We start from the raw sequence: 22609 nt of genomic DNA, 5'->3' as shown, positions 1-22609 counted from the left end.
ATGGCTAGAGAAGAATTAATAGAACATAGATGAAAATCCACATTTTTAAAGCCAACAACACACATTCGAATACAGGGTCTAGGGATGCTTAAAGATTCATTCCGATCACAAAATAAATTTAACACACGTGAGAAGCAGAAATAATCGATACCACATTCTTTGACAAAACGTAATAGATAGATGCTGTTAGTTAAAAATATCAGACAAAAAATAACTCTATCATTTGCAAATTGAAAAATTCTATAAATTAGTTTCACCCCCTTTTTTCCTGATTTCTGGGAATCCAACAGATGTAAATAGAACCACTCTTTTCATAGCACTTGTTTTGGGGATTTTTAGGACAAGCTGATTAATTACATGTAGATCGGGGCCGGAAGTTGATGGTATATGCTTTTTTTGTGAGTTTCCGTAAAAACGGACATTTTGATCTATCCTCAGTTTTTGTAATTGTAGTAAAATACACAAAACATAAAAATTTATCATCGTAACTATGTTGATGTGTATGGTTCAGTAGCATTAAGCCCATCCGCATGGTTCTGCTGCCCTTCTCCAGAACTCTTCTCATCTTGCAAAACTGAAACCCTGTTCCCATTAAACACCTCCGCATTCCCTTCAAACCGCCCCCACCCCCACCCAGTTTCTCATTTTTTTTAATGTTTTCAGAATTCTTTCGTGACTTCAATAAAGAAGACCCAGAGCAGATATAAGACATAAATTCTCATCTGTTCAATCTAACTGGTGGATGGGAAGGATCTGTTAAATAATTCTTTGTGCATATTCATATATTCAGAATGTCTTAGAATTATAATAATTTAAGAACAGGCTTAGAAAAAGAATGGGCTAACGTGAGACAGGGAAGGAAGTAAGGAAGGAAGAAAAACACTCGTCTCATCCAATCCACTCTTTCCACCGATGAGGTAACTGGGGTCATTTGAGAGGAAATTACGGGCCACAGAGCCGGGGTATTTTTAGGCAGGAACTCGCGGAGTAAGCTGTCCATGGAGCAGGTCCTGGCAAGTGATTGGCCTGGCAGGGGCTGGGGGAGGAGGAGGGCGGCATGGGGGGGGGCAGGTAACCCGCCAGGACCAGTCCTTGCATTGGTACAGAAATCTAAACACAGGCTTCCCGTGGTGTCTGGAACCCACACCATCATTCATTTCTTTGGACTAAAACGCTGAAAAATCCTAGGAGACTCATCTGGGGAAGTGAACAGCTCTCCCTGGCTTTGCCTTTAGAAGCTTGGCCCCATTTATTTATTAGATATGTTTGCAGCTCAGCTTTCGGGGCCTTGAGTAAATAGGACACAGAAAGGTTAAGTTGTGGGGAGGGAATAATGGGTCAGAAGAGTCCACTCGGCACAAGGTCTGCTGGCAAGACTGACTGCCAGTGGGGCCGGAAGTAGGAGCAGGGCGTCAACGCCAGGACCTGGCCACGTCCCGTGGTGGCCGGGCTGGGACCCGACCACGGCTGCGGGCCTCACTGCACACTGTGCCCGTGACCGGCCTTGAACTGTCTCCAAGCTCTCGTCCTGTTCTCCAAGTCCATAGAAAACCCCTCCTGGACCAGATGATAGTATATGGGCTTCTAAACTACCCGAGGGCTGCAAGAAGCGTTTTTAAAAAAGCAAGTCTATCACGAATCACCTGGCTTCACTGATCCCTACATGGTTTTGCCAATTTAATTTCTGGAAATTCGTGATAAAAATCAGGACATCAAATATTAGAGATAGGCTTCAACATCCTAATCTCTCCAACGTGCTGAGGCCTGGGTTTTATTTTATTGTTTATTTTGCAACAGTACAAATAAAAATTAACCATGATCAGAAATGTATATTTTTAAAACGACAAAATATTCAAATCATGAGTCAACAAAAGCTTCAAAAAACAAAACAAAGTACCGTCACACAGCTGGTGTTTGGGGTGTTTAGCAGCAGACTTCTTGCTTCACATGAGTTCTTAGGGCGAAGCTGACAGCACAACAGTGAAGGCCGAGTTTCATGCTTGAACGTAGAGCTGGGGACACGGGTCCCTAAGAGTCGTAATTCTGTGTAACAATCACAGGGGTTTAGTTCTTGCTCACAGGTCTGTGGCATGGCTGGCGTGGCTGGCATGGCTCCGTTTCGGGTCAGAGGATAGGTTTAGAATGTTGCTCTCCACGTTCTCACCGTCGGACCAGAGTGAAGGAGCATCTCCTACCTGGGACGTACTGTCTTCGTGGCAGAGAGCGGGGGCATGAGAGGCCCAAAGAGAAACATGAGATACCTCTCAAAGGCTCTGCCCATGACTGGCAATTGGCACAGTCGCTGCCACACAAATCCCACTGGACAAAGCGAATCATAGAGCCACACCCAACGTCAATGCAACTCTTCCTATGGAAAGAAGTGCAGAGCATTGGCTAAACTTGACTATCTGCCTGCTGTGGTCTGAATGTATGTGGTCTCCTAAAATTCATATGTTGAAACCTAACCCCCAAAGTGATGGTGTTAGGGGGAGGGCCCTTGGGGGTGCTTAGATCAGGAGGATGGAGCCCTCGTGATGGGATTATGTCCTTATAAAAGAGCTCCCTTGCCCCTCCCACCGTGTGAGGCTACTACTAGACGTCTGTGAGCCAGGAGAGGGCTCTTGCCCAAGGGTCCGGCACCCTGATCCTGGACATCTGGTTTCCAGGACTGTGAGGAGGAAATTTCTGTGGCTTACAAGCCAGCCAGCGTGTGGTGTGTTGTTACGGCAGACCGCATGGACGAAGACCTGGCCATTTCCTCCTCTCCCCACCTGGGGGCCTCCGATCATCTCTGTCGAAGCCTAAGATCCTAGGGAGCAGAGCTGGAAAAGGGACAGTCAAATCCAACTCCCTTTCTTTAACATACTGGAAATGAGGTCAGGAATCATTCTGGCCGGAGCCTCCAGCATCACCCTGCACACAGCATCAGCTTCCGAGGAAACCGGGAGGGAAGCAGAGCATTCCGCCAGCTTGTCCAGTGCTCCGTCCATCGGAGGAGAGCTGCTCTCTGCTACAGGCTAATGCACCAAACTGATTAAAGGTACCTTTATAAACTTAAACTTTTGAGACTTAGGCAAATTTTATAATTATAGAGAACGTAGCGAGACTGTTAATTAACTTGTGGCTGGAGAAGATTCAGGCCCCTAATTCATACCCTCTGATTTCGTCGATGTCAAAAACATCTTGGCAAAGATTTGCTGCCAGCCCCAATCACGGGGCTGGGTCTGAGGGCCCCTCCGGACAGAAGATGGGATGAGAGTTTGGGAGGAGAGACAGGGTTTTGTTACTGTACTTGTTGATTTTTTGTTTTTTTTCAGCTTTGTTTGTTTTAATCTGGAATATTTTCCTGATCAACATGAAAGAGCCCATCGGGTAACTTGACCTGTACAGACCACATGTAATTCCCAACAGAGTCAGGAGGGGCCACAGCAAATAGAGTGGAGGGAAAGATACAATAACAACCCTATATTTTCTTAAACTCCCAAAAGGGTGTTTTTCCTTATGTAGTTAGCAAGCCCTTCTAGAAGATTCCCAAACTTTTCTTTTTGGCACGAAAGGTCTTCATACCAGCCTGCAGATTTTAGAGAGAAGGGCTTTCCCTGAATCTCTAGGCCTTTCTTTTAGAAATAGAAGTATGGAGAGGTCCATGCCCACCCCACCACCCCCCAACTGGCTGAGGATTTCAGCAAAGGCTTTGCCCTCCTTTGCTGTTGAACAGCAGAGAACAGCAGCCCCAGATTTGCTTGATTCTTGAGAGATGAGCTTCTGGGGTTGGCATGGAGAAATGTGGCTGCTGGTAAATCAATCGTTCGTCAGCTCACGTGAGCCCATCATTCTGAGGATGCCAACATTGGTGCGTTCTCTTTTCTCTAGAGGCAGACAGCACTGATTGCCAGCCCCCTGTCTGGGTGTTCCCGTGGTCTGCAGATCTTGCAAACAGCTCTCGCCAGAGTGGAGGTGCGCATCTCCCCCCTGAGTAACCGGAGAGATGGGAAGGGCAGGGAGACCGCACAGGAAAACGCAGGGCTAGGAAAGGTGATTCTCCTGGTGCTGCGGGCTTCACCCCTTCCTCCAGGAGGGTGAGAGGCCCAAGAAGGGACCTGAGTTTTCAGGATGGTGACCCAACTTTCTCATGGGAGGCTTTCACTGCCGTTACACCAGTACTGACCCAGAAGCAATCAAGCTTATGATCCAGCTAGATCTCTGTTCATGCGAAATCAAACCTTAATGATCTGATCAATACGACCGAGGAGAATGCTCTAATGCCTGGGTATTCGTGAACCTTTACGTGCCTTAAATCTCCTCTGTCCAAGAACCGAGCAAATCAGTTGTCGAGTGAAACGTCAGCTTTGTTTCAGAGTCACCTGGCGAACCCCAGTCGGTCTCTGTGGTTCTTCTGATGGAACATAGGAGAATTACCATAGTCCAATGTGCTCTTGAGGTCACATTGTCACATCTTAGATCTAAAAAGCTGATGTAAAAAGTCATCCAGCCTACTTTTAGTTTAATGAATAATTAAATATCTCAGAGAAAAGGAGTTTTTCTGACTGTGGTAGGCAGAATTCTGACACAGTCCCCCAGATTCCTGTCCCCTGGTGTGTATGACTGTTTAATCCTCTCCTCTGAGTGTGGGTGGGACTGCTCACGTGACGGATTTCACCTTTCTGGTTAGGCTGTGTTATGTGGGGACAAAGGGAAAGGAATTTCTTAGATGTCATGAAGGTCTCTAATCAGTCGATTTTGAGTTAAATAAAAGGGAGATGTCTCTGTGTGGGCCTGACCTAATCAGATGAGTCCTAAATGAAATTGGAGTTTCAAAGCAAGAGAGGTTCTCTAATCGGCCTTGAAGAAACACTGCCATGTCACAGACAGGGCCACATGCCAGAGAACTTTCTCAAAGGAGCTGAGGACCTCCGTCCTACAACCACCAGGAGATGAACCTTGCCAACCATCTGCGTGAGCTTGGAAGAGGACCCCGAGCCTTGAATGAGCATGTGCAGCCCCAGCCAAGTGCTGTGGAGACCCTGAGCTGTGGACCCACGTAACCCGTGCCAGCTGCTGACCCCAGGCTGTCCTACAACAAATCTGCTTTGCTTTAAGCCTCGAAGTTGATGGTAATTCGTTACACAGCAGAGAAAACAAATACACTTAGATCCGATATTAAACCCCAGGCAAGGTGGGGCCTAGAACAGTCTCTTCATTCCCAGTTTGGTTTCCTTCTGGTGGTGCTGCACTGAAAGACGTCAGCTATCCCCCAAGAGCACAAACCAAAACGGGGCCCCCAGAGGAGCTCAGAACCCTCGAGAAGAAGTTCGCCAAGCAGAACCACTGCACACAGCCCCCCGACCCCAAACGGCCCCAAAGGGGGTTCGTTTATAGCTTTATCCTCACACGTTGGGGCGGAAATCACACACGGACAGTCCCTGGGCCTCACATGCCCCGCAGAGGTGGCTCGATTAGTGCTTAAGAAACTTGGGCTTTGTTACCAGTATATGGAAATTCCAAAGATTTTGTACAAAAATTAGAATGTGTGGCATTTCTTGAAAACTTGGAAGATGTGACATTGGCACACGGGGCCTGAGCAGTGGCGCCCTTTCCAAGTGGGGCGATCCTCACCGTCCCCTGGCTCCATGTCAACCAGCACCTGGAGTCTTTCCCTCATTAACTTTCAGTGTTGGGCCCTGGGAGGTTGTTGGTTTGGCGCATGTGTGGGATGTGCGCATGTGTGGGATGTGTCCCTGCAGGGAGGGTCCCCAGTCCTTCCTGCCCTGGCTGGTGGAGCAAGAAATGGGAGGGGGGGGGTTGGGGGGCACTGGCTGCCTGCTGGGCAACTCCGGCTTCTCAGAGCAGGTATGAAGGTGCAGAAAGACGAGCGCTGGGGGGCTGAGTAAAGAATGAGCTGCTGGTGAGTCGCGCCTGGGGCCCCACGCCCAGCAGCAGCCAGGGCCCAGGAGGAGAGGGCCGGGTGCCCACCTGCTGCAGGGGGCCGAGGGAGTGGAGGCAGAGGCCGCAGTCAGGGAGGGAAACCACAAAGCTCAGCCTCCTGGGAGGCCCAGCGAAGGGCGAGATCCAGGCCTGGTCCCCAGTTCACCTGCTGTCCCGAAAGCCCTTCCCCCAAACTCACGGAGGAAGGACAGGCAAGGCCACGCGAGCCCGGTTCTCAGCCCAGCCAGCCGCTATTTCCCGCAAATGGCAAATGCGTCCCGTGATGCTTCACCGTGAACTCGGAACAGGGGTATTTGACAGGCAGCTTAAAACGGTGCAATAGGGGAGGCTGACTCCTTTGCGGCAAAGATGCCCATCCCTGCTCTACGGAGACGGCCCCCCATCCCGTGCCACCAGAGCCCTGAGCATCAATGACAGCCTTGGTTCATCTCCCTGTGGCCTCGCCCTCAGTGGTGCCCCAGACGCCCCACGTTGGGGGTGTGCACAGGGCAACGTTGTCTTGGAGTCCTTTTGGCCCAGAAACCAGGTCTTATCTGTCAAGTAAAGGGGTGCCCCAGCTGTGATGTGAGCCATCTCTGATCTGAAGGTCGCCTCTCTGAACCTGGCCTTCTCCAGGTCACCTGTGCTGCCGAGCGTCTGGTCTCCCGTCACTGTCCCAGGTAACCAAGCCATTGTCCTAACCCGCAGCAAGTTCCTGAAGGCACAGGCCGGCCTGGACATCAGCAAGGAAGAAAGCCTTCCAGTGGGTAAGAAAATGCATCTGAAACCCATGTTTCTGCAGCAAAGCACAATCTGAATGCTCCTGCCTCCGTGTTGGGGCCAAACACGTAAATCATGTGTTCTCCCTGTGGGTCTGGGCTTACCGTCCCATGTGCTTTCCCATTCACTCGCATCAGGCTTTCCCTTTCTTATTGATGCTTGAGACCTGCTCATTGGAAGACAGTGAAATTTGTCTTAGAGAAGCAGAGGGGCCGCCAGACACAAGAGAGCAGCTCCCACGGTTTTGCGGCTTGCTACAGACATCCAGGAGTGCCATGAGCCTCTGGGTCTCCCAGGGGCCAACCTGTTCTCAGTCCCTGGGCTTTTTCCTGGCAATTTCCCCAATTCCTCCTCGTCAGGAGCTCTGCCTTTTCAGTGTGCACAGCAGTGAGGAGTAATCGGCAGAGAAACACCTTCGATGTGGCTCAGGGAGCTGCAGAAGCCCCCGCCAGGCCACCTGCTTCCCCGCCCCCCCTCCACCTCCCCAGGTCAGTGACCCTCTCTCCCTCATCCCACAGGGATGCCAGTGGGGTATAAATCCCACTGCACTATTTTTCTCTCCTGATTCAAGACTCCCTTTGTTATGGCTGGATGAACACACAGAGCCCACCTGAACCCGTGGTTGAGAGAATCACACTTCAGGGGAAAAAGACTCTCCACCTGGGAGTGTCCAACTTGGAACGCCCGCTCAGGACCCGGGAACAAAGCGCCACAGAGACGCGGCAATCCATTTCTTAATCCCGTTCCTCCTGTTTCCTCCTTGAAAAGGAAAGGTGCTGCCAGGAAAATGTGTTCTATCAAGGACGCCCCAAGCCGCTCCTCAAGGAGTCACGCTTGACTCTCGACTCATTCAGTAAACATCACCCTGATCGATTTCCCCTGATGAGAGAGATAAGAATGCTTGATGAGTCCGGTATTATTCGGGAAAGATCCTCCCGACTCCGTCCCTTTTTTTGCAACGCTGTAACTGAAATGCATGTTCTAAGGGCAGGGGCATTGTTAGGGGGCCGGAGTGGGGTCCCGCGTGGGTAACTTACAGGACTCGGGATTTGGCACCTCCAATAGTTACAGGGTTTGGAATAAATTTTTTTTTTAATTGCACAAGAAGCTGATTGTTTCACCTTTAAAAAGTCAGTTTCAAGTGATTTTTTTGGGGGGGGAGGGGAGTCTGCAAAAAGAGAACCTGGAAAGGGATACAAATTCCTTCCTGGAAAACATGTCTCCCTTCCTGCCCTCCCTCCAGCCCCGATAAATAACACGAGCGTGCAGCAATTTGCCAACAGCAGCTCCAGGCATGAGGCACAACATCTGTTACCGAGACGCTGGAGAGACAGTGGAAGGCAAGTTGGCTGCCTGCCAACCCTCAGACTCCAGATTTTCGCTGACAAGGCTGTCAATAAATGGGCAGATGGCACCCGCTCTCCTAGCGGGAGAGGTCGGTTAACCCAACGTGGGACATTCTCTCAAATCCGTGGTGCACTGGGCTGAACCCTTTGTTGGGCCATTAAAACCATTCCTTGATGGAGAAAGGAGAGGACTGGCTTCATTTAATGAGATGAACTAAGCTTCCCACAATCAGCAGGCTGAGTAAGCTCGGCCCCTGTGACCACAGCAGAGACGGGAGGGAGGGGTATCTCATTCACACCCTGCATGGAACGCCATTTAAATGAGGGCGTCTGTCCTCAGTAGCTGTGCGTGCCCCTGCGGGACCCGAAATAAAGGGGGTGCATGCATCCTTCACGAGCTCGTGAGCCGGCCTGATTGTCCAGGAGCCGTGTGAGACCCATGCTAGCAGCATCTGCAAGGCAGCCAGCGGGGGCTCCAGGTCCCAGCAAGCCCAGGGATGAACATGGGGAACCCCCAGAGACATCCTCTGGTGCTGACTTGCGGACAACACCCTTTCCCATAGGAGAGAATGACTGAAACCTCTTAGAAGAGAAGCTTGGGTGATTACAGTGTCACCTAGAGCACGCCGGGCCGTGACACATCTGCAGCGCGACCCGAAGCAGGTCATCAAACAACTGGCCCTATTTCCCCATCTAGAAATTGGGAAGAATAACGAGCCACTCAGCTGTTGGAAGTAATAAATGAAATATTTCCACACACTGCATAGCATTTCAGAGTTACAAAGTGCTTTTGCATATTTTAAGACAGTGGTTCTTAACTGGGGATAATTTCTCCCTTCAGAGGATATTCAGCTGTCTGGGGACACCACTGGCATCTCATGGGAAGAGACCTGGGGTGCTGCGAAGTGTCCCACGACACAGAGGACAGCCCCTCATCAAAGAACGTCACAGTGCCCAGGCTGAGAAAGCCTGCATTAGGATGGCGGGCGTCTCTCCTGCACCCTGGAAATGGGGAAAGAGACAAAGAGGCAAGCAGGGCACAAAAGACAATTTGTTCTCTGTGTCTTCAGCTGACTTACTTTCAGTGTGGCTGTTCCAAATGCTATTTGCTATTTTTAACCCTTCACTAAACGGCTAGTTCGCCCAGTCTCTTCCAGCTATTCTTGGGCATCGGATTTGAATAATGAAACGGCACATCCATAAAAGGGCCTTTAGTTCTGTTTCTCGATCTCAGACGAGAAGGTGCATCTGTCCCATAACCAGCCCATCAGTTGAATAAGAGCAAGGTTTAAAATTGGCAATGGGGATCTGGGACAGATCCAACAGGGCTGGAGGGGTTAAAAGGAAATTCAGGTGGATTGGGGGATTGGGGATGTGGTGCAGACGTGGTCTCTTTTTCATTTCTTGGCTTGGGTTTGAGTTGCTTTGGGTGGACTGGAGAGGAGGGGTGACCCACTCCCAGGTTTAGAGCTGTTCCTGCCCCCTTTTAGGCCTCCGTCACGTGAACCTTTGGGCTGCCTGCGTCTCTGCGGTGATAAGCTAGATTGTGTCACCCCCAAATTCCTGTCAAGGTCCTGACCTGGAATAGTTCAGAACCTGACCTTCTTTGGAAATAAGGTCATGACAGGTGCAGCTAGTTAAGATGAGGTCTTACTGGAGTTGGTTGGACTCCTAATCCAATGACGGGGCTGGACACAGGCACGCACACAGGGAGGACGCCACGTGACAACGAAAGCAGAGATTGGGGTGATGAGTCCACTATCTGAGGAACGCCAGCAAAACCTCCAGAGAAGATTGCCAGAGATGGCCAGCAAACAGCCAGAGGCTGAGAGAGAGAGAGAGAGAGAGAGAGAGAGGCAGGGGGCTGAGTCTTCCTCACGTCCTCGGAAAAAACCAACCGTGCCTCCACCCAGACCACTCACCAGCTTCTAGTCTCCAAACTGTGAGCCGGGCTCTATCACAGGTTGTGATGCTGTTACCGCAGCCCCCACAAACCAGCACAGCGAGGCAGGGGGGAGTCGAGGCAGTGGCAAGGGACAGGTGCTTCTTGCCGGAGTCATCCTCCGCCCCTCCCTGCCCCAGCCAGCTGCTCCTACGGACCCTCGAGTTTCCACCCCCTCCCCTCTCCAGCAGGTAGGAAGGAGGCTAGTTTTCATTTCAGCAGGCCCCGGGGAAGGTTTCCAGGAATTTTTGCTACCCGGCTGGTGGTAAACTCCTTTAAAACACCATGCCAGGATGCGGGATGGAAGGCTGCCCACCTTGGTTCCTTCTACTCTGCACCTGGGACCCGGGTCTCTACACCGCTCACAAGTAGGGCTGGTTTAAGTCGGACGCGCATAAGCCACGTGGGGGAGCTTCAACCAACAAAACACCAGTGTCTGGGGCCCCAGCCCAGAATCTCTGGTCAGGGGTGCTCGGCCATCATCCCCCAGGTGATCTCCTACGCAGCCGGGGTTGAGACCTTCTGGGCCAGAAGGAAGAGCAGGACAGCCCACCAGCCAAGGCGTGTGGGAGGGTGAGGACCCCCACGGGACTCCTGCAGGACTTGGCGTTACAGAAGGAGTCACACGGGTACCCGGAAGCATTCCATGCTGGGCAGTGACGTAGTCACATTGCCATTGTTGAATATTATGTTAGCAGCGACAAAGAGGACTTGTTGGAAAGAGCAGGTAAGGAAGACGCAGAGACCAGTGAGAGGCTACGGTGTGGTCCAGGCGAGTGGCGGGGAGGACCACCACAGGAGCAGTGCCGAGGGGTCATAGCCGTGTGGACTTAAACTGCACACACATGGTAGCTTTGACCGGACTTTAGACATCTAAGTTGATTTGGGGATTGGGAGAGTGGGACGAGTCCAAAGCGAAACCCAGTGTGTGTCTGGTGGTGACGCTAGGATGGCCAGGGAGCCCGGGAAGCATCCCAGCGAGCTCTGTTCCAGAAAGGAGGCTGGAACTCCTTGGGGCTGGAACTCGAGGGAGCACATGAGGCTGAGCTGAACTTTTGGAGGCCGTCACCATTTCTCGAGAAGGGATTGAGACAACCCTGGACCACCAAGGTTTAAAGGGAGTAGGGGATGAGCAACGCAGGAGCCCAGGGCGTCACAAGACAACACGAGGTGAAGGGAGGAGGCATTGCTGTCAGGGCAGGAGAGGAGACCCCTGCTGGAAGATCAGCATGAGGCATAACCACGGGGCTGGGAATTTTAGTGAAGAAGTTCCAAGGGTTCGGTGGGGTGGAGAAGCTAGGAGAGAAAGGATCGGGAGCTGGGAGGTGGGAATGCCAACGGAGAGGAACCACTTTTATAACACTATTGTGCCTAACACCTGCATAGAGGGCTTAATTGCGGAAACATACACATAACATAAAAGTCACCATTTTAACCATCTTAAGGTACACAATCAGTGGTATTTAGGACACTTACCATGTGGCACAATCACCAACATTAATTCCAGAGCTAACATAAACTTCCCAGTAAATGTCCAGTCCCCAAAATAGACTCATTTCCCCCTTCTTCCCAGCCCCTGGCAATCACCAGTCTTCTTCCTGTTTCAATGAATTTGCCTATTCTGAGTATTTCATACCAATGTGATAGTATGGTTGATGTCTCTCACATAGCATGAGAACTTTCGGTATCTTCATGTCAATCCATGTCGCATGTGTGAGTACTTCTTTTCTTTTTTATGAATGAATGATACCCCATTTTGTGGACACACGACACTCTGTGCATTCATCAGTTTGGGGGGAATTAGGTTGCTCTACATAGTTTTTTAAAATTTACCAATCACCATCTCAGTCCAGATTCTCTGAAAGGCAGATGCCGGAATAGGATTAAATACGCAAGGATTTCATTAGCTGAGTCACCTGTGAGGGAAAGTGGGGAAGGCTGGGGGGCAGGGGGCACCATGTAAGCCTCTGACCCTCGGGAGGAGAGGCGGGGGGCGGAGGTAGCAAAGTCCTCGGCCCCAGCCAGTCCAAGGGAGACTCAGCAAGGCCATCAGAGAGTCTGCGAGCCAAAGTCAGATGTCCAGGACTTGTGTCCCCCATGAACATGGACTCGGGGAGCAGCCCCAGCCCGGGAAGGCTGGGCACATACCAGCAGTGACTTCAGAACCCGGCGGCTGCGGCCCTTGGCTGTAGTCGATATTTGATATTATGATTACTATCCGTAGTGTAGAGCTCAAGAAAATTGAATCCTAGAGAGAGTCTTGGCCAATACCGATCAGCCAGGAAGTGGTAAACATAATTATTAAACTCAGATTTCTTTTTAATCTGTTTTCCCCATAATATCTTCAAATATTTGTAGCATCTGACCTTCATTTCTGTTCTCGGTTCTGCTGCCATTCTCAAGTCCTCTGGGCTCATCATCCAGACCGTAGGCTCTGAGAAGTCTCGCAGCCTTCAGTGCTTTCCCGCGGATGGTCCTGCACCTCCCTGCTTAAAATGCTTTGATGGGCCTCTGTTCTTATAAAATGGAACCTAACTCCTTGGCATGATTTGCAAGACCCCCAGGACTCATCTCCCGCTCCCCTTTCTGATGTCGTGAGCTCATCGCTGTCTCTCCACATTCTCCGCCATGCCCGTCAGCCCGCCACACGCAGCCACCCTGTGTCCCCCAAGGGTCCCTCGCACCCCTCCTCTCCTTACGCTCTCTCTGCCCCTCACAAATCCCTTCCCCATTCCCTTGATCTTAGAACTTCTACTCATCCTTGAAGACATAATTACTCTGATCTCCAGGTTAGAATTAGTGCTGCTAGGCGACGTTGCACAAGTGAGATGAGGTGTTTATAACGCTGCTCTGTAATTAATCGGCTAGCTGCTTGTCCCCAAGAATGTGGCTTCTGGGAGGGCTGGGACTGAATCTGATTCATCTCCACTTTCCCTGTGCTAAAGGCAGTTCCTGGCACACAGTCGTTGCTTAATCAATGTTTATAAGCCACCCAGTTAGATCAAGGAAAGCCTATCACAGATCAAAGCCTTGCTTTTCGGTGGGCAGAAACTCGCGATGTCTCACCTGAGCCTGGCAGTGGAAGACGGTGTACTTAACGCTTGTAAGGAGAGAAGGGTGGTGGAGTTTGACAAAACCAAGGGGTAGATGACCTACCAACATCTCCCCGGTCCTGTCCCCAGTAATCGTGAGCCCTCAACTGGCAGTTCAGAACATGGGAACAAAGGAAGTGGTTTTCTTCAATCACTCAAGATGCATTTAAAAATAAAAAGAGCTAGTTCCCCTAATATCTCTTTAGTTCCTACCTGGAGTAGCCTGAGGGAACGGATTTCTGATTCTACGAAAAGCACAATGCTTGAAACATGCAAATGCCAGCAAAGGGTAAGGCTTGCAGTTTTGGTCTCTAGAAAGGCATGATAAACAGGAGTAAGTTCTATAACCTCACATCGAAGTGAACCACAGCTCCTCCTTTTCGACGGCAACGAGCCTGGCCATTTCTTGACTTGTTTCGGTGGAGTGAGCCCAACTCTCTCTCTTAAAAAAAAAAAAAGAAAAGAAAAGAAAAAGCAGAAATTTGATCTTACAGAGCACTCTGGCAGGAATATTAAACTTCTCTCCCCATTCCTTTCCACACCTGGAATCAAAACTGCCTTTCCTCCCTCTGGTCTGCAGAGCCCAGAGGGTCTGTGTGGGTGAAGTCTGCTCAGGAACGAATGTCGTGCTGGGCAAGGTGGCGAGGAGCTGCAGGACGGTGAATGTGTGCGCTGGGGAAGCAGTCTATAAATCCGCATCATCCCCGCCTAGCTCAGAGGAAGCAGTCATAACTGGGTCACTCTCTTTCAAGACCTTCCTCCCAAGTACAAATGCACTGCGGGTGAGAAGCCCAGCGGACAAAGCTGGTGACTCTCAGGTCAGGAAGAGAAAGGAGTGGGAAGAGAATCAGGGACCTAACCCCAGTTCAGATGCCCCCAGCCCCTGTCCGCCCCCTGCCACCCACGGCCAGCCACGTTTCCTGTTCTCACCAGTCGCACGTGGAACAGCTGGCTGGGCAGACAGAAAGGCTTTCCCTGTCCAGGAGCACTTCAAACACCTCTGTGCCTGGAAAAGCAGGAGTCCTGCTACTGGGTCAGGTCTCAGGAAGCCGCAGGAACCCCCTTCTGGATGCCTTGCTGACTCCAGGCTGTTTCAAACTTCCCTGCTCCTTGGGAGTGGGGTGTGCTCTACCCCCAGGCTTTCCCTTTCCCACTTTCACTTTTTCCCATTTAAACAAATACATCCACATCTACCTCTGGGACCTGCCTCGGTCTGGGGCAGGTACCCCACTGGTATTAAGCTGTGAGACCATGAAAAGCCCTACTGTGACCTCCTGAGGGGTCTCAGCCCCCTCAAAAGACAAGACACAGGGTCCCCAAGGTTGGCGCACTCTGAAGTCAATCTTCCCCTGGGGAGCCGTGGCCTCGCCAAGGAGCTCAGATGCTCCTCCTTGTGTGTTATCTCCTCCTTGTGGGGCTCTGCACCCGCATCTTGCCGCCACCCCACCTTTAAACATGGTTTCCCCCGTTTCAGCCTGGACACGGCCAGCTCTCTTGCTTCTCCTCAGAACAAATGACTGCAGGTTTTACAGGGGCTATTCAAACACCAAGAGAGAACGGAATTAGAACAAGTACAGCTAATGCAGAAAGCAACTACCTCTATCACTTACAAGGCTGTCCTGGCTGCCATACAGAGCGGATGTCATCCTCGTGTGACATGTGGTAAGAATGAGAGATGTTAAGTACCGGCTGCCCACCACCCTTCCGGTCTTCTCAGAATAGCTACCCTCTTCGGGGCAGCCTCTCTCCCTCTCCTCTCCAACATGTGGTAAGCCCTGCTTTGGACTAGTGGTACAAAGCATGGCTTCGGGTCAGAATTGCCTGGATTCTAATCCCAACTTTGCAGCTTACCTTGGCAAGTCTCCAACCTCTCTGTGCTTAGTTCCACATCCCCAGAAGAGATGATCTTAGGGTTACCTCCATCATGGATCACCTCCTCGTGCTGTGATAAGGAGTAAAAGCTCCCATGAGTAAATGTTTGGAATAGTAACAGCCATGGAGGCACTGCTGTCTGGCTGCTTTGACTGTGGAGGGGGCAGCCTATCATGGCACCCACCCCCTTGGTGACAGCTGACACCTAGAGGGTGGGCACGCCACTCATGCGGCTAATTCGGGTCTACCTCTTGGGTTTTTCTCATTGGACCCGGGTTAGGAGAATCAGTCCCACTAGGGGTGGAGGGGGCAACAGTTTGAGATGTGAGGTTCAGGGGCTTCTTGCAAGGTGGGCTGAGCGCTGCCAACAGAGCAAAGCCAAGAAGAGGAAAAAATCTCAAGATGAGCATCCCCAGCAGCCTTCGAGTCTCTACTAGGTGTTCCTGACGTCCAGTAGTACCCCAGGGCTTCATCCCCTCTCAGACCCCACCCCATCTCCTAAAATTCTAGTACCCAATAGTGGTAATAAAAAAGTAGCATTTAATGTCTTCAGGGTGAGGAACGGCCGTATTACAATAGCTGTTACTCACAGAATAACCAAACCCTGACTCAAGACACTGTAACACAGATAGATGTTTGCAAATACTTCCTCTCATCCTGTATGTTGCCTTTTCGTTTTGTTGCTTGTTACTTTTAGTCTGATGGAGTTCCACTTTGTTGATTTTTGCTTTTGTCACTTGCGCTTAAGGGGCAAATACCCCAAATATATAAAGAACTCAGACAATTTAATAACAAAAACACAAACAATCTAATTAAAAAGTGGACAAAGAAATTGAATAGACATTTCTCCAAAGAAGACACACAAATGGCCAACAGGTTCATGAAAAGATGGTCGGTCTCATGAGCGTGAAGGAAATGCCAACCAAAACCACCACGAGACATCGTCTCCCACCTGTTACAATGACTGTCATCAAGACGACAAACGGTAACAAGTGCTGGCAGGAACGTCGTGCGATCACATTGTAATGTATAAATGTATCACGTCGTCGCGGTCTGTGTCTGGAGCTTACATAATGTTATATGTCAATTATATGTCGATTATATGTCGATTTTTTAAAACAAGACACTACAACCCAATGCTCAAAGCCTGTTACATATCCAGAGCCACAGCTCATCCTTCAACAGAATCACTGAGCCAACCTTTCCCAGTTCCCACCACCATCTCTCACTCAGACTCCTCCATGCTCTAGCCCTATAATGCTGGACGGCTTAACTTGGCCATCTGGGCCAGGCGTTTGGATGCGATTCTTGATGATTTTATCTCTGCCAATTTTATAATGCCAACTTTATATTCCAGCCAGTTATAAAGCAGTTGGGTTTCCAACCTTTGTCGGTGACACTCTTAAAGGAAGGAAGGGCAACACGCCTGGGTGAGGACTGATGGCACCATGCTTGGTGTTTTTCAGGAAAAACAAGGTCGGGGATGTGAGGCTTCATGAAAACTAGTGGCTATCAATTCCATGCAAATGCTCGGGACACAATCGAGTCTTTTATTTTGGCAAATAAAGAAAATTCCAAGCAGATTTACTCCTAATTCATACTTAGCTCTAGGGGAAATGTCTATAAAACTGAGTTCTCCATAGTTACTATGGAGCATGGACTACAAGGAAAAGAGAAGTTAGTGGGTGTTCCTGTTTGCATATGACTTTCTAATTGATATAAGATACACAGAAGAATTAGATAAGCAACCAAATCCCCGACTTCACAGCGGTGTCAGTCATAGGAACACACAGCCTGTCAGTCTTTGTAAGTCTCTTTGCGTCTCACAGGTGTGTGTGTTAAGAACACTCAAGGAGTGAGGAATCCTGGTTCCACCGCTAATGGGTAAAGCTCAGGACAAATTCAGAATTTGGGAGCCTCATTTAGCCTTTCTTTCTTTTTATAGTCACAGAATTCAACCAGTGTGGTGGAAAAAGCTTACAAGTAGAAGGGCGTGAGACACCAAGGCTTTTAAACTGGTTCTGCCTTATGCTTACACTCTCTGTGTGACCTCAGACAAATTACTGCCCTAGATCGCCTCACCTTCAAAACAGGAATAATAACCTCTCCCATCTTGTTGGGTTGGAAGGAGCTGATGAATTAATATATGCAAACTACATGTGCATTTTAAGTACGGATGACACCATCGCCACCACCAGCACCGTCATCACCATTGCCACCACCACTATCATCACCATCGCCATCGCCACCACCGTCATCACCATCACCACCATCATCACCACCACTACCATCATCATCATCATCATTTATTCCTGGCCATGGTGGTGGGCATCCCAGTAAGAGGGATGGGTCTACAGCAGAGTGTCTCAACCTGGGTACGACTGACGCTCTGGGCTGTGGTGGGTCCGGTCCTGTGCACTGTAAGCTGTTGAGCACCAAACTGGCTCAGATGCTTGTAGGATTGCCTTCCAGTTGTGATAACCAAAATGTCTGCAGACATTTCCAAATATCCCTTAGGGGTAAAATCACCCCTGATCGGCAACCAGTGACCTAAGGGGCAAGACCTGTCTTCCCGTGAGATGAAAGGAGAGAGGAAAGAGCAAAGCTCTTTGGGCAGTATGGCAACTACCATTCTCTGAACATTTGAATAGGACTCCAAAGAGATATCCACACCTACATCCCATTGCTTCTGGAGTATTCTTTTGATCCTTTTCCCAAATATTCTTCCTCTGAATTAGAAGTCAGCCGCCTAGTAGTGTTTGCCTCCAGGTGTCTGTCTCAGAAAGCCCACCTTTGTTTGCATCAATTCCCCTGCCCTTTGCGTGGAGAGTACACCAACTGCTTTAACTCTGCTGATCTTCCCAATTACCCGGAATGAGGAATCTGAGGATACTGTAGAGGGACGCCTGGCTTGTGGCAATGTCATGGGTCCATTCACCTGGGAAGGACACAACTCAGAGAGTAGCCAGGGGAACCCACATTTTGTGTAATGCCACCCGCCCTTCCCCAAAGCCACGTGGGGAAACTCAGCCCCGAGCATCATGGGGTCCTCCCTGATTTGTGTCCTGCTTGGTCCTCTCCCATGAGATGGGCGCCTGCTCAAAGACCCCAACCATCTCTTTGACTCTGAGAGTGTCGTCAGTGTGTTCCATCTTGTCTGGATTCCTAGAGCTGATGTTGCTGAGTTTCCCCTGCTCCCTGAACCACGCTGGCCCAGCTGCAGAGACCAGGTTCCCCCTGTTCCAGCCTCAGGGATGTTTCCCTGATCTCACTCCTCACGCTGGCTCTGGAGCCCCGCCAGAGGCCGAGCCCTGTATGCCGTTCTAGCCCCTTGCCAGGGAGGGGAGACAGGGGCTCTGCAACACTTCAGTAAGAATAAAGGATTTGAGGGGCCCCTGGGTGCCACGGTCAGTTAACGTCCAACTCTTGGTTTCAGCTCAGGTCGTGATCTCAGGGTCGTGAGATCGAGCCCTATATTGGGCTCCATGTTCAGTGGGGGGGGTCTGCTTGAGACTCTCTCTCTCCCTCTCCCTCTGTCTTACCCCTCCCCCGCTCACTCTCTCCCTCAAATAAATAAATAAATCTTAAAAAAAAAAAAAGGAATAAAGGCTTTGAAAAATTCAAGCACCCGGACACACAGTTCCACCCCTCAACACATCAGTTAGCTTCTTTTTTCTGTATTCCTGTCTAGTCCTTGTTTAGGCCCAAACATAGCTTGCACGCTTATTAAGGTATAAATATAATGATGTGTCCTGCTTTTCCATAGTTAATATCATATCATAAGCATTTTCCACTTTGCTTTAAAAATTACCATTTTAATGACCACCTAAGCTTCCATAGAGTGGTTATAAAATTCCTTACTTAACTGTTTTTCTGAGATCTAGTCTTTTTCTTTTTTCCCTGTTAAAGTTAATTCTGCAATTAACATTCAATACCTTCCAGAATTCAGAACTTTTTTCTTCTAAATTATTTCCTTGGGACAAATCCCCAGAAATAGAATTGAGTTCAAGGATATGCATGTTTATATGACTTTGGTATAGTTTGCTGATTGCCCAAAGGGTTGTCCCAGTGACCTTGGCGTGAGCAGTGTCGGAGTAATTATCTTACCACATCCATGCCACTATCTGTACTTTTTTAAATGGTAACAGATCATTTATCGTTGTTCTCGCCAGCATCTCCTTGATGACAAAAGGCAAACATTTTGCCTGTATGAATTTTATAGTTCCATCAGAGAGTTCGTGGAAGGGACGGAGGAGGGGGTTTATGTCCTAAGTTTTACTACCAACCACTCAACATCCCGCGTTGAGTGTACACGTGTCCTGTCCAAAGCCTGCCTCAGGCTCACCGTATCCGCAGGCTTTGCGGTTGCCGTGTTGCTCCTTCTCTCACCTCAGCCCCCGTGCAATAGCTCCTTACTGTTGTCTTTCTCTACTCGTGGCACCTAAACCCCTCATGCTTTGATCCCCCAGAACAACTCAGCGTTGGTCAAACCCATACAGGTGCGAACACCCTAAACGCAGAAGAACCAGCAGACCCAGAAGGCAGTGAGTGACCACGTGTTAGGCTCCGGCTCAGCACCGCAGGCTTACCCCCTTCGCAATGAAGTCACTGCTGACACGTCTGGACAAATAGGGGGCTGCACAAGGAATTCTGATGGGGAGAATTGTCTGTATCGCATCCTGAGCTTCCATCACGGAAGATTATCTGAGCGGGGTAGGTCTTCGTCACACCTGGCGGAGCGGAACCAGGCTTCTGCGAGATGTGACCGTGTTTTCCTTCTCCGAGCCGTAGAAGCCGCAGCAATGACCGTAACGCTAGCTCGCTGTTCCACAGCTCATCGGCCAGGCCGGGGACGGCGCTAAGGGCTCCCCATTTATTAACTCAATTAACCGCCACTGGAAGCGTATGGATTAAATATGAGAATTACGCCCAGTGCACAGGTGAGGGGACTGAGGCACAAAGGTCACCCAGAGCTGGAGTCCATTCCTAGACTCTGTGTGTCGCGCGAGCCTTGCAGGACGCCGAGCCCAGGGGGTGGAGGGGTGGGGTGCGTGGGGCCACGAACCCCCTCCGACTTTTCTCTCTGTCCACTCCTGGGCTGGCTCTGTGGTCAGCTCCTCGTCCAAGGCCGTTCAGAAGGAACACACGTTCAAGACCACAATGGGCTCAGGCCTTCTCCCATTCTGGGAGACAGGTTCCTCGAAACCCGATAACGCCCCCTTCCTCTCTGTCGGCCAGGGTTAAGGTCAGAGTGAGTGTGGCTGGATAATGGATCTCGGTCAGTTCTGCACGGCCGTTGTGTTTTGCTGCTCCTAATGTGGCCTTAAAAATCAATCCCATTGACATTAATAGAATGTTCTCATTAAAAATATATGAGACATGCTGAGTGGCATATGAATGGAAAATAAACATTATGAAATGAAGTCAGGGACTGTGCAGTCTACTCTTTCCTGACTTCTCTTTCTCTCCAAACTCTTAGGCCCTCACTCTGATGATTGCCAATTAATCACCAGTTATTCGTGCAAAATCAGCAGCAGCCCTGTCTAAGTGACAGCACCGTATGTCAGAAAGGACAGGAGCCTTGGGGTGGGATCTCAGCTGTGCCACCTGGGGAAGGTCCCTCAGCATCTGAGCCTTGTGCTTCTCTGCTATGAAACGCGGGGGGCCGAACCCCTCCTCACCGCCCTCCAGGCTCTAGGAACCCGCGTGAGGCCGTGATGTCCCAGCTCTGCCTCCACACTCACTAACTCGGGCATTTTCACAAGTGACACACCTGGGCGAGCCTCAGTTTCCTTGTCAGTCAAGTGTGGATGACAGAAAAGGGTTGAGCGGGGCAATCGGGGAGGCATGGGTGCGGACATGGTTGGCAAACCCGAGGTCGCTGTGTCTACGTAATAGATGTGTCCCCTGCCGGGAACGCGACAAATCAAAACCAACGACAAAGGAAAGGACGGAGACCCTCGGTTCTCCTGGGATAGCTTTTCTCGCATACTAAAGGCGTTGCTTGCCCTATGCCATTCTCTTCTCCCCCATTGAGAGACTTTGGAGAGGCTCCCCGCTGGTCCCCAAGGCGACGCAGAGGGGAAGCTACGTGGGACACGCTCCACCTCCATGGCCCAACGTTAGAGGTAAATTAGTGGAATGCGAGCTTACTATGTGGGCTTGCAATGGCTTATTCACACCGCAGGGCCATCTGAGCTAGTGTCAGCTGTGACATTTTGGGTCCTCCAGAAAGCAGACATTTTGGGGAGGTGGCATGACTTCTGGCTAGGGGTTGCCCTATGAGAGAAGTGGGGCTGGGCCAGGAAAATCTGAGGCGTGTTGGGGTCTGACACAATCCCCGCCCACACCAGCTCCTTTCCTGGAGGGGGAATAATGCTCCCCCTCGCACCCTGAAAGAAGGGCACGTCCTAATCCCCAGTGAATGTGCTCCTTTACATGCAGAACGGGACTTTGCAAAGCTAAGTGAAGGAACTTGAGATAGGGACCTTATCTTGGATGACTCAGTGGCCGCATGTAGTCACAAGACTCCTTATACGAGGGAGACTGGAGGGTCGGAGGCAAAGAAGGTGTGATGGTGGAAGCAGAGGTCAGAAAGAGAGAGACAGAAAGAGAGAGAGAAGGATGCTGCGGCGTTTTGGTGCCTTTGAAGATGGAAGAAGGGACCACGAGCCAAAGAAAGCCGGGAGCTTCTAGAAACTGGGAAAGACAAGGACATGGATTCTGTCCACTTGCAAAGCCTCCACAAAGAACCCATCCCTGCATACCCTTTGTAGACTTCTGATATCCAGAACTGTAACATAAAAAGTGCGTGTAGTTTAAAGCCGCTGAGATTGTATTAATTTGCGGTAGCACCCACAGGACGCTGATCACGGGGGGCCATCCCCATGGCTGCCATATTGCCTGTGACAGCCCAGGCCCTTCCGGCTCTGCACAGATACCGCGTGAAAAAGCTGCTGAGCTTTAAATTTCCCTCTCTCAAGGCACAGAAAAGGGTCAGCCTCAAAGAGCCTGGCAACTTTGCAGACTTTCGGCAGAACCCACACCCTGCTTTGGTGCTGGGCCTTCCCACTGCAGGCGCTTTGGCAGGCCCGGGGGGTGTGCCCAGTGCTGAGCTGGACGGCCCGTCTGGCACAGACCTGTGTCCTGCACAGAGTGGGCATCAGTCACTGTCCAACATGGAGAGAGGGACATGGGAGGGAGACAGCAAAGGGTTGTACCTCAGGAATTCGGGCTCTAAAATCTCAGGGACCCTGTGGACCGTTTCCCACCTAAAATGATTCCGCAGGTCTTGTCCAGATTCAATTTAATTTCTATTTGCTTGGTTCCTGAGCTCAGCCCCTGAACGTTCGCTCCAAAACCTGAATTTCTTGTGTCCCTTTCCAAATTCCGTCTCTAAACGAAGCCCCAGTGCGCTCGCCGTGACGCCACGATTTCCTGGTCCCTGGGCACTAGACGCACCCTCCTGCCCCCACAGGGCCCCGGTCATTTACCTGTGCCTGCTCTGGGCACTCACTTACATGTAGGCTCCAGGGGGCCGGCCCACTGAAGCCACCGCCCAGCCCCGAGAATGTAATCCCTGCTTTGTGGCCCTTTGGCTGCCTGAGTTTGGACACAGAAAAGCCCATTCCTTCTGACGAAGGGAGTGCCAA

At 50.5% G+C, this 22609-nt stretch overlaps 2 long non-coding RNA genes across 4 annotated transcripts; both read left to right on the top strand.

Annotated features, from left to right (window-relative positions):
* The first annotated feature begins 2578 nt into the window (after positions 1-2578).
* Positions 2579-16094, top strand: LOC130541970 (uncharacterized). Of its 3 annotated transcripts, XR_008956136.1 has the most exons (3): positions 2599-3040; positions 3318-8140; positions 8615-16094. It is a non-coding gene; the product is annotated as an uncharacterized LOC130541970 (long non-coding RNA). The 3 variants fall into 3 exon arrangements; XR_008956134.1 differs by having other exon boundaries at positions 2579-3040; positions 3874-8820; XR_008956135.1 differs by having other exon boundaries at positions 2581-3040; positions 3318-8820.
* A 2795-nt stretch (positions 16095-18889) lies between these two features.
* On the top strand, positions 18890-21777 carry LOC130541971 (uncharacterized). Its single transcript, XR_008956137.1, has 2 exons — positions 18890-19670; positions 20437-21777. It is a non-coding gene; the product is annotated as an uncharacterized LOC130541971 (long non-coding RNA).
* Positions 21778-22609: the final 832 nt, after the last annotated feature.

Source organism: Ursus arctos, unplaced genomic scaffold (assembly GCF_023065955.2).
Source record: "Ursus arctos isolate Adak ecotype North America unplaced genomic scaffold, UrsArc2.0 scaffold_28, whole genome shotgun sequence".
NCBI lineage: Eukaryota > Metazoa > Chordata > Mammalia > Carnivora > Ursidae > Ursus > Ursus arctos.
The sequence above is the reverse complement of the archived record's forward strand: the minus strand, read 5'-3'. Positions and strand labels throughout refer to the sequence as shown.